Source organism: Leopardus geoffroyi, chromosome E1, assembly GCF_018350155.1.
Source record: "Leopardus geoffroyi isolate Oge1 chromosome E1, O.geoffroyi_Oge1_pat1.0, whole genome shotgun sequence".
In the NCBI taxonomy this organism is placed as follows: domain Eukaryota; kingdom Metazoa; phylum Chordata; class Mammalia; order Carnivora; family Felidae; genus Leopardus; species Leopardus geoffroyi.
Genome location: NC_059330.1, coordinates 43,731,416 through 43,743,667, shown reverse-complemented (window position 1 = coordinate 43,743,667; position 12,252 = coordinate 43,731,416).

Below are 12,252 nucleotides of genomic sequence, written 5' to 3'. Positions count from 1 at the left end.
TGATTTATAATAAAATGATTTTGTTTTAAAAAGAAGATGCAAATTAATCCAGTTATTGCTTGTTTTAGACCTAATTTTGCCTCATCTTAATTTTTCATTCTTTTATTTAAATTTTGTGTTTACCTCTTCTGTCTTCAATATAAAGTAATACACCAGTAAAGAAAGTGGTGAAAATAAATAAGAGAATATGATACAAATAATTTGTAATAGCATTAGTCAATACTTTTATATATCTAGCGCATCCAATTATCCTAGTTCTTTTTTCTCACAATTTCCATTGTGCAAATTGACACTAGACACTTCAAACTAGATTCATACTTAGAGTCTGTGAAAACTTCGTACAGTGTTCATTAAAGAAGGATGTAAATACAACTGTCAAAACCACAGAAAGTTCAGAGCCATGTCAAGAAAGAAGTTGCTGCAGCTGAGGTTAAACAGGTTGTTGCCTGTTTTCTCCTCTATGGTTTTGATGGTTTCCTGGCTCACATTTAGGTCTTTCACCCGCTTTGAGTTTATTTTTGTGTATGGTGTGAGAGAGTGGTCCAGTTTCATTCTTCTGCATGTTACTGTCCAGTTCTCCCAGCACCATTTGCTAAAGAGACTGTCTTTTTTCCATTGGATACTCTTTCCTGCTTCATCAGAGATTAGTTGGCCATACATTTGGGGGCCCAATTCTAGGTTCTATATTCTATTCCATTGGTCTATGTGTCTGTTTTTGTGCCAATACCATACTGTCTTGATGATTGCAGCTTTGTAGTAGAGCCTGAAGTCTGGGATTGTGATGCCTCCTGCTTTGGTTTTCCTGTTCAACATTACTTTGGCTATTTGGGGTCTTGTGTGGTTCCCTACAAATTGAAACATTGTTTGCCCCAGCTCTGAGAAGAATGCTGGTGCAATTTTGATTGGGATTGCCTTGAATGTGTAGATTGCTTTGGGTAATATCGACATTTTAACAATATTTGTTTTTCCAATCCATGAGCGTGGAATGTTTTTCCACTTCTTTGTGTCTTCTTCAAGTTCTTTCACAAGTTTTCTATAGTTTTCAGCATATAGATCTTTTACATCTTTGGTTAGGTTTATTACTAGGTATTTTATGGTTCTTGGTGCAATTGTAAATGGGATTGATATCTTGTTTTCTCTTTCTATTGTTTCATTATTGGTGTATAGAAATGCAACCAATTTCTGTACATTGATTTTATATCCTGTGACTTTACTGAATTCATGTATCCGTTCTAGCAGCTTTTTGGTGGAGTTTTTTGGGTTTTCCATGTAGTGTATCATGTCACCTGCAAAAAGCCAAAGTTTGACTTCTTCTTAGCCAATGTGGGTGCCTTTTATTTCGTTTGCTGTCTGATTGCTTAAGCTAGGACTTCCAACACTCTGTTAAATAACAGTGATGAGAGTTCCAAAAGCAAGGGAAATAAAAGCAAAAATGAACTATTGGGACCTCATCAAAATAAAAAGCTTCTGTACAGCAAAGGAAACAATCAACAAAACTGAAAGGCAACTGATGGAATGGGAGAAGACATTTGCAAATGACATATCGGATAAGGGGCTAGTATCCAAAATCTATAAAGAAGTTACCAAACTCAACACATGAAAAACAAATAATCCTGTGAAGAAACAGGCAGAAGACACAAACAGACACTTTTCCAAAGAAGACATCCAGATGGCCAAAAGACACATGAAAAGATGCTCAACATCACTCATCATCAGGGAAATATAAATCAAAACCACACTGAGATACCACCTCACACAGGTCAGAGTGGCTAAAATTAACAACTCAGGAAACAACAGATGTGGGTGAGGATGTGGAGAAATGGGAGCCCTCTTGCACTTTTGGTGGGAGTGCAAACTGGTGCAGCCTCTCTGGAAAACAGTGTGGAGGTTCCTCAAAAAATTAAAAGCAGAATACCCTACGACCCAGCAATAGCACTACTAGGAATTTATCCAAAGGATACAGGAGTGCTGATTCATAGGGGCAAATGTACCCCAATGTTTATAGCAGCACTATCAACAATAACCAAATTATGGAAATAGCCCAAATGTCCATCAACTGATGAATGGATAAAGAAGATGTGGTTTATATATACAGTGGAATACTACTCGGTAAGAAAACGAATGAAATCTGGCCATTTGCAACAACGTGGATGGAACTGGAGGGTATTATGCTAAGTGGAATAAGTCAGTCAAGGAAAGAGAGATATATGTGTACACTCATATGTGGAATTTGAGAAGCTTAACAGGAGATCATAGGGGAAGGGAAAGGGAAAAAATAGTTTCAAACAGAGAGGGAAGCAAGCCATAAGAGACTCTTAAATACACAGAACAAACTAAGGATTTATGGGGGGGTGGGGATCAGGGGAAAGTGGGTGATGGGCATTGAGGAGCGCACTTATTGGGATGAGCACTGTATGTTGTTGTATGTAAGCGATGAATCATGGATTCTACTCCTGAAGCCAAGAGTACACTGTATACATTGAATGTCAGCTAACTTGACAATAAATTATATTAAAAAAAAAACACACACACACACAGAAAGTTGTCCTCTCTTTTCTTACAGCTCCTTAAGTTATGAAGGTAAAACAAAATGCAATTAGAATAATCAACTAAGATCTTTATTTGCCACCTACCATTCTCTGAATGCCTGCTGATCAAAGTTTTTAACTGCAGATTTTCCTTGATAGACTGGAATGAGGAAAGTTTCTGTCTACTGTCAATGGTCCAGCTGCCACAGGGGGATAAATATAGAACCGATCAAATTAAAATTTGGCAATATGGAAGTAAAAAAATGTATCTGATCTGTCCCAAAGAGTTGTTATTTGCATGGAAATAAAATCATCAGTTCATTTGAATTCACTGAATTCATTGAATCACATTCAATATATCACACATTGAATTCATTGAACCACATTCAATATATCACACAAAAAGGAAATATTGTGTTTGAGGGCATGGAGTGGACACGGAGTTGAAAATGTGCAGTAGACAATGGTCTAGCCTAGAAATAGAAACTTGAGAGTCAGCAACATACAGTTTGTAGTTACAAGAGAATTCAGGAATGGTTTATAGAGTGCAACAAGAAGAGGGCCAAGGACATTGAAATGCTAACATTTAAGTAATGGTGGAGAAAGAATAGTTTATAAAGGACGTAACAGGAAGTAACTAGAACGAATGGTAGGAGAGAAACCAAAAGAAAGCTATAGCAACAAAACAAAGAGAAAAAAGAGTTTGAAGGAGGAAAGTATTAGATAAGACCAACAAATTAAGAAGTATTCATTAATTTGGGAATGAAAGAGGAAAGTATTAAATAAGACCAAAAAAAAGTATTCATTGACTTGGCAATAAATAGTTAATGGGTGAACTTGGTAAAAGCAGTTTTGAGAGGGTGGAAGCTAGATAAGACCAGTTTGATGTGTGAATGACAATATGATTATGATGAATAAGAACATTTTTTTTCCAGAAAATAGTTTGGGAAAGAAAGGAAAGGGAAAGAGTAGTGGTTAGAGGGTATCATCTAGGTTCAACAGAAGGCTTTTTAGAAATCTAGACTTAGGAGCTGGTTTTGACATGAATAGGATTTAAATAGGCAGACTGTAGATTGCATTTAGGACAAAAGTTTACGTAGCTAGAAAACCATAAGATGCTTTAAGGGGCAGCAAGAGAACCGATTTAGCTCACTGTGGAAGTACTTTATGTTTCTTGAATCTACTAATTTTTCTTTGTTCTGTTTTTGTCTTCACAGAAAAGGGAGATACTTCTCTAAAGACTGCCCTTTTAGCACTGAAGAGCATTAAGCGTTTTCGAGATTTTAGAGGTGAGAATAATTAGGAAGTTTTGAACACAGAATATAGGAAATTTTTAGCTAGTTGTTGAAAAGTGATGGACTACTTACATCAACATATAACTAATATGCTACAAGATTAAATGAATGGTATACATTCAGTATTTTGGGTATTCAGATGAAGGTGAGCTTCCTGTGTTCATGTAAGTCTAGTTTGAAACATTATAAGTTTGTAATTGAAGCAAATAATATGTCTTCTAACAAGGTTGCCAAAAATACGTGAGCCTAAAAATGTTTTAATAAATTTAAGGTTTTTGATTAGGTAATACATTCACACAGATCATAAATAAAAAAGTATTGGGGCGCCTGGGTGGCTCAGTCGGTTAAGCGTCCAACTTCGGCTCAGGTCATGATCTCATAGTTCATGGGTTCAAGCCCAGCATCAGGCTCTGTGCTGACAGCTCAGAGCCTGGAGCCTGCTTTGGATTCTGTGTCTCCCTCTCTACCCCTCCCCTGCTCATGCTCTGTCTCTCTCTGTCTCAAAAATAAAAATAAAACATTAAAAAAAATTTTTTAAGTAAAAATAAATAAAAAAGTATTTAAAGATACACAATGAAAATCTCCTTCTTGCCTGGTCTATTCAGTTCCTATTCCTTTTCCCCAGTAACTAACTAATAAGTAACTAGTTTCTTTTTTTTTTTTTTAATTTTTTGTTAATGTTTTATTTATTTTTGAGACAGGAAGTACTTAGATCATTCGAGAAAATATGAATATATGTATGTATATATATGTATGAATATATATATATATATATATACATATATATATATATATATATATATATATATATATATACATATCCCTCCCTCACTTTTTACGTGAGAGCATGATATGTACATTGTTCTGTATTCTTGATTTTTTAATACAGTAATATATTTTGGATATTTGTTCATATCATAATATAAAGGCCTTTCTCATTCCTTTTTATAGTTGCATAGAGAACATGTGAATTCTCATTCTGATGGAAATTTATTTTTTTAATTTATTTTTATTCTTTAAAAATTTTTTTGTTTATTTATTTTGGAAAGAGAGAGAGAGGCAGAGTATGAGCAGGGGAGGGGCAGTGAGAGATAGGGAGACACAGAATCCGAAGCAGGCTCCAGGCTCTGAGCTGGCAGCACAGAGCCCGACATGGGTCTTGAACTCACGAACGGTGAGATCATGACCTGAACCAAAGTCAGACGCTCAACTGACTGTGCCACCCAGGCACCCCTGATGGAAATTCATATATTTAACTTATTGGGATCAGTGATCCTTCCAACTTGAATCTTTGTCTTTTCAATTGTGGTACCAAGAAACATTTTGCAGCGTCACATGATGGGTGCCCTGTGTGAATTATCTAACTTTTGAGTATAATTTTGAAAATATCTAACTCACTTTAAAAATGAGCTAATTGCCTAATGTTTTATGAACTTACCAAAACTCTTCTTTAACTCTTATTTTCAGTATTAAAAGTATCTTAGGGTCAAAAGTACGTAATTTTATTTCATAGTCTCTAAAGGTATACTTTATTTTCTTTGGTTTCAAATAATATCATTAATGGTTGGCAAATAATATTTTTGCATAGTGTTTGATGTTTTACCAAGCACTTTCACATAATTTATTTTTTTATAATTATTCTTTTTTAAAAAATATTTATTTATTTTGAGAGGGACAGAGACTATGAGCAGAGGAGGGACAGAGAGAGGGACACAGAATCCAAAGCAGTCTCCAGGCTCTGAGCTATCAGCACAGAGCCTGATGCAGAGCTCGAAATCACAAATTCACAAATTGTCCTGAGATCATAACCTGAGCCGAAGTTGGACGCTTAACTGACTGAGCCACCCAGACGCCCCTCACATAATTTATTTTTTAACTATTCTTTATGACTATCCTGTTAAGTAGAAATCTTACAATAAAGAAAGAGAAAAGTGAAGTTCGAGGAAATTGTACCTTACCTAAGACCCCACAGCAAGTGTTGGACTCCATGTGCAGATATTTCTTTTACTGTATTATAGTTTAATGGTTCAGTTTCAAAATTCCTTTAATGCTATAACTTACCGATTAATATTATCGTGATCAGCACACATATATTGAACACAAAAATAGGCATAAAGTAGGCCGTGAGAAATCTTAAAATCTAGATGAAAAGATAGGTCATTGACATAAAAATATAACTAGTATTCTGTAAGGGCAAATTAGTGATGCATATTATTTTAAGAGTTTAGGTGAAGATTAGATTCCTATGAAAAAAATGGAGGAACTGTGAAGGAAGGGTAGCATCTTGCTTGATAGGTAGAGGGAAAGCCAGAAAACACTGACACCTAGAGATTTAAAAGGGAAGAAAAGATCAGAGGTGTAAGTAGGATTTGAAAGATAAGGAATGAGAGATAGTTGGTAGGTCTACATTGGAGAAGATATTAAATGTTTTGCTCAAAACAGGTCTCAATATAGTCTTTGGGCAAGAGAGTGTCAGGTACTAAGCTGTCTCTAAAGATTGATTTAACAGTGGATTGGACTAAGGAGCCACTAGAAGCAGGAAGATCGTTTATTTAATCCATTCAGTCAGCAAATGAGTGACACTATGTTGGTAACCAAGACAGGTAAATACTGGTCTCTGACCCCAGAGAATTCACTGAAGAAAGACAGATGAGCAAACAAATAACTACAAATTGTGCTAAATGTTAAGGAGGAAATGTACAAGGAGGAGGTAGAGCGTTAAGGTGCAGTGACTTAATTTAAATAGGATGGCCAGGGAAGCATGTTCTGACATGTGACATTTAGGCTGAAACCTACAGGATTAGAAGGAATCAGCTACTGGAAGAGTTGGCAGAAGCGTCTTTCAGACAAGAGGAAGAAGCTGTGAATGGTTCTAGGGTAGGAAATAACACATATGTTTAAGAAACTGAAAGGCCTTTCTGGCTGAAGTCTAGTGAAAAAAGGAGAGACTGGCAAAAGATGATGTTAGAGTGATGGTCATGGACCAGATCATTCAGATTCTTTAATGAAAATAAAGGTAAGGAATTTGAATCGAATTCAAAATATAATGGAAACCAATGAAGTGTTTTTATTTTATTTTTGTTTTAATGTTTATTTTTGAGAGAGAGAGAGTGAGCAGGGGAGGGGCAGAGAGAGAGGCAGGCACAATCTGAACAGGCTCCAGGCTCTGAGCTGTCAGTACAGAGACCAATGTGGGGCTCGAACTTGCGGACCATGAGATTATAACCTGAACCGAAGTCAGAGGCTTAACTGACTGAGCCACCCAGATGCCCCCAATGAAATGATTTTAAACAACAGAGTGATATGATCAATTTAGTCACTCCCGTTGCAGTGTGGAGATTGGATTGAGAGAGGGAAAGAGTGGTATTTAATAGTATTTAGAAAAATTTGGAAATAATACAGGCCTGGGGAGGTGAGGACCTGAATAGGGTCCTCAGTACGGACTAGTAAGGAAAAATGAATGAAAGAGATATGCTAAAAGGGGAAAAAACTGTGGTGTCTGGGTTTAGAGAGAAACAAATGAAAACAGAACCATAGGTTCCAACTTAGGTTAATGAAGGAATGAATCTAGTTGAAAGTATATTTATTTCAAGTTAGTAGCAATGATGGTACCTCAGAGACTATCCAGAGAAATAGGCACATGAGAAAAGCTGGAGATGTAATTTGGCCATGTAATTGCCTCATGGAGGTAACAGCTGGATAACAATCAGGAGAAATAAATCTCAGAGATAATATAGAGAAGAAAAAGCAATGACCAAGACCTTCTAGCCTAGATTCTTAATCTGTTTAGTCAATTTCATTACTTTGATTGTTTTATCAATCTTTGAGTTAATGCTAATCCCCTTAAGGTAAAATGAGAAAGATTTTACCATTTTATGGATAGATGTCGCATATCATACATAAGTCACTTCTCTTTAATTGATAAATGTAATATAATTCCTGAAGAGATGTTTTTGTGGGAAGGTATTGGAGGAAATGATTGACAGCATGATCTTACAGTTCTTCCAGAAGAATAAGAAGAGAATAAGGAGGAAATAGGAGTTGGAAAGGATGTGGTGAAATGAATGGCTTTTTTTTTTCACTACCTACGTATTTGTGTAAATTGGGCCAATTCTTCTGAAAGAAAATTCTAAGAGGGTTCATTATCAGGATTCCACTGAATTTTGGTTTAGAAAGATAGGATGCAGTGGAATACTATGTGGTCATTTAAAAATAATACCCCTAGAATAATATGCTGACAAGGGAAAATGTTGAAAATACATTGCTAAATGAAATGAAACTTGATATTAAAGAGTATTAAGACCAAACACCGTTAAAATGTAAATCATTAAGCACGTGGCATGGCGTGTACTAATTCTGTAATTGGAAGGAAGGAGGCTAATTAAGACGTGAGGGCAGGTAGTCAGCTACCCAAATTGTACAGAGGACAGTGAAGGCTAAGAGTATTAGATCTGACAAAGAAGGAGGTTGAGAGGTTATTTGCTGTTCTTTGTAATAGCAGAAGCATTGTGCTCTGCATCAGCATGTTTGACCTGTAGTCTAATGTTTTCTTCCTCATGATCTTGGACAAATCACTTCATCTAAATATAAAATACAGATATATGTGCTGAACTATAGATAATAGTACATGTCCTATATATTTCATAAGATTTTTTTGTGGCTGTCACAAGAACTAATATAGAAGTACCCCATAAGTTATAAAAAGTGGTCAAATGTGAAGTAGTATCATTCCAAGAGAGCTATGGGGGCTTAAAATAGAGATTGGGTGATGAAATAGGGGCAAGAAATACTAAATTACTCATTTGAGAAGCTCAGTAATACAGAATGGAGGGAAGTAGAATAGTAGGTAGGCATGACAATAAGATAGAGGAATGGAAACATTAAGGGAGCAGAGGAGAAAATACATTAGTGAATAATCAAGTAACAATTAGTGAGTCTATTTGGTATGCATGGTAGAGATCGTAGAAGTATTATAGCACAAGGATCTTGTGCTCACAAGGGAGGTTATGGTGAGATTAAAGAAAAAAGACGTTTAGAAGATTGTATACTAGATCATGTGGCACCAGCCATAAAAGCTACAAGAATTTAAGTATAATGAGAAGAATACATCTTATATATACTGATATTATGTCATTATTATATATCATGGTATATCAGAATGAATTATGTTAATCTGGGGAAGCCTAAAGGAGCAGATGGACCTTGAACTGGTTGCTGGACTGGGGAGAGAATTTAGATGTATATTCTAGATGAGGAGACTAGCCTGCCCAAAGAAAACATGTGAGAATGACTTAGATGTCTGTGAGGAATAAAGTAGAAAGATGTGGGATAGATTTGGGAATGCACAAAATCTGAATGATAAAATACCTACTTTATAACATTGCAAATTATAATATGGCTGAGTTTGTCTTTCCCCAAATACATAATGGAATTACTAACTACCTTATAGCTATCATATTTTTAGGTGTCTATTTCTAGGCAGAAAAGTTTTACCTGAATACAAAGGCAGTGTCAGCACATTTTGTACCTAGGAAGTACAGTCATCACAGTCAGAAGTTATAAATCCATATTCCAAAGTGCTAAATTCAGATTGATTATATACTATTAGAGAATAAATACGGGTTTTTCCTAGACAGAATACGTAACTACTTAAAGTGATAGGAAGGATAGTTAACCTCTAAAAAAAAAGCTCTCTAGGATCTTTCACAGCATCAGGAATTACTATCATTAAGACATTCTTTTGTATTACCTATCTTAGGCCACTATTAAAGTATTGTTATTAAATAAGAAGGAAACTGACACGGAGGGGGAAGCAAAGCTCTCTCTTCTGTTAACATTGGTTTCCAATTATTAAAAAAATAAGAATTCTAGGTTGATGGGGGGTGGGAGGGAGGGGAGGGTGGGTGATGGGTATTGAAGAGGGCATCTTTTGGGATGAGCACTGGGTGTTGTATGCCAACCAGTTTGACAATAAATTTCATATATTAAAAACAATAACAATTCTATCAGCAGATTAATTAGCTGTTACTTGTGTATACCAAGGTTCTCAGCTCTAAGTACAAGAGAATCAGTATAAGACAAATTAAATTTAATAAAGGGACGGGAAAGAGGCAGATTTGAGGTGGCAGTGACTAGGGGCAGCAGAGAGATCCCTGGACACATACAGAAAGGATGTAAGAAACTTGAGAGGCAAAGATAGATGGACAGAAGGAGACAGATATCAAGGCTTAATTTCTACTATGAGTTTGCCCTATAAGTGATCTATTTTGTAGGTATACAATGAGAGTTAGATGTGTATGTACCTCAAGAGAGTATTTAAGGTGAATGCTTAAAAAATGCTAGGTATCTATATTAGTTTTTTGAATCATAGTTTAAGCTAATTGTTTAGAATTTGCATCTAAACTGAAAGTATTTTCTCCTGATAGAGGTTAATGAACTTGCAAAGGCGTTAAACAAAGTCACCAATGAAAAAGTTGTTGTTGATGATATAAAACCTATACTGAAAGGCTTGGGGATTTATTTGTCAGGGGAAGAATTGCAGGAGATGCTTACATCCATTTCTCTTGATAGTAAGTATTTCTTTTCTGAGTCATTTATTACATATCACACTTGTGTTTACTTTCACTCATAAACCCACAGGGCTGATTGATTAGGAATCAAATGCAATGAGTTCAACAACATTAGATTTTCCCTATTAGGCTTGGGTGAGAATTTGCTTTGGATTATTCTCATATTGAATTATCCTAGGGATGTATAATCTTCCTGTCTTCATCCCATCGCTTTGCCTCCTGAGGTTTGAATCATACGTTTTTATTGGACAGGAGGTGTGCAGCTCTCTCAAGCCCCTGAAATGCAGGGCCAAGCCTTAGTGTGGTGACACACACTTACCAGTTTGGTTTCCCCACAGTCCTCAAAGGGCTACAGTGGTGTTTTTGGAATCCTGCCAGTGGGAGGTTTAACTTACATGCAAAGCAAAGGGGTACTTTTCTTCTTCTTCAGTTCCAAATACATGGCTAATAAAAAACAAAAGATGCACACTTCCTTTACTAATATATCTTTGCTTATAAGTATATATATAGTCTCCATTAGGTATTTCGGTTGGGGTTTGGTTTATGGTACTTGTAGGGAATATCTTCTTCCCTCGTAACATAGATAGTGGTAGTAGGACTTGTAATGCTGAAAAATTCAGAGAATGTCATACCAGAGAGGAAACATACCAAAAAACAATGGTCCCAAGTGGTTAAAATATATGTAAAGTTCATAAAACACTCATTGGCTCTACAACAAAAAAGACTGCAAGAGTTATCATAATCATGTTCCTTTTTATAGTCTGAGGTGTGTTTAGCAGAATCAGAGTTAGAAAACAGGACTAACTTGGTTCTGAAGATTTGGTAAGCATGCATATCTTTTGACCTCATCCATTTGTATCTTTGGGTGAAAGACCATTCATTTCTTGATGTTTCATTTTCAGACGAGGGGAAAGTGAACTTAAAAGATTTCCTGACTCAGTTAATGAAAATGCCATATTTTACAAAAGTTCAAAGTAAGTGAGAATTTTTTAACAATAAAAATTTTGAGTGGAATCCTTTAGTTTTGATTATATGCATTTGTGCAGTTTTCTAATGCTGAAGCACATCATGTATGTGACAAATGTACTTTGGATGATGAATCAGTAAGGGATCCTAGTCCTGACCTTTTCTTGACTTAAATTTTATGAACTTATAGTATTTTTCCATCACTCAAAAGGGATTAACTAAGTGTTAATAGCTGAATGAATAAGGAAACCATAAAAAGGATGAGATCATGCCATTTGAGACAACATAGATGGACCTAGAGGGTATTATGCTAAGTGGAATAAATCAGACAGAGAAAGATGAATGCCATATGATTCAAATTATAAGTGGAATCTAAAAAAGCCAAACAGGGCACCTAGCTGGCTTAGTTGGTAGAGCATGTGACTCTTGATCTCAAGCTTTTAAGTTCAAGACCCAAATTGGGTGTAGAGATCACTTAAAAATACGAAGAAGAATTATAAATAAATAAATAAACAAACAAACAAACAAAGCCAAACAAACAACAAATAAATAAATAAGCAAATAGCAGAATCAGACCTATAAATACAGAGAACAACTTCATGGTTGCCAGAAGGGAGGGTCTTGAGGGTTGGACAAAAAGGGTGAAGGTGAGAGGGAGATACAGTCCTCCAGTTATGAAATGAATAAGTCACAGGAATAAAAGGCACAGCATAAAGAATACAGTCAATGATATTGTAATAGTGATGTAACGGGACAGATGGTGGTTACACTTGTGGTGAACAGAGCATAACGTATAAACTTGTCAAATTACTAAATTGTATACCTGGAACTAATGTAACATTGTGTGTCAGCTATACTAAAAAAAAAAAAATCAATGTTACCTTTTCTTTTTTT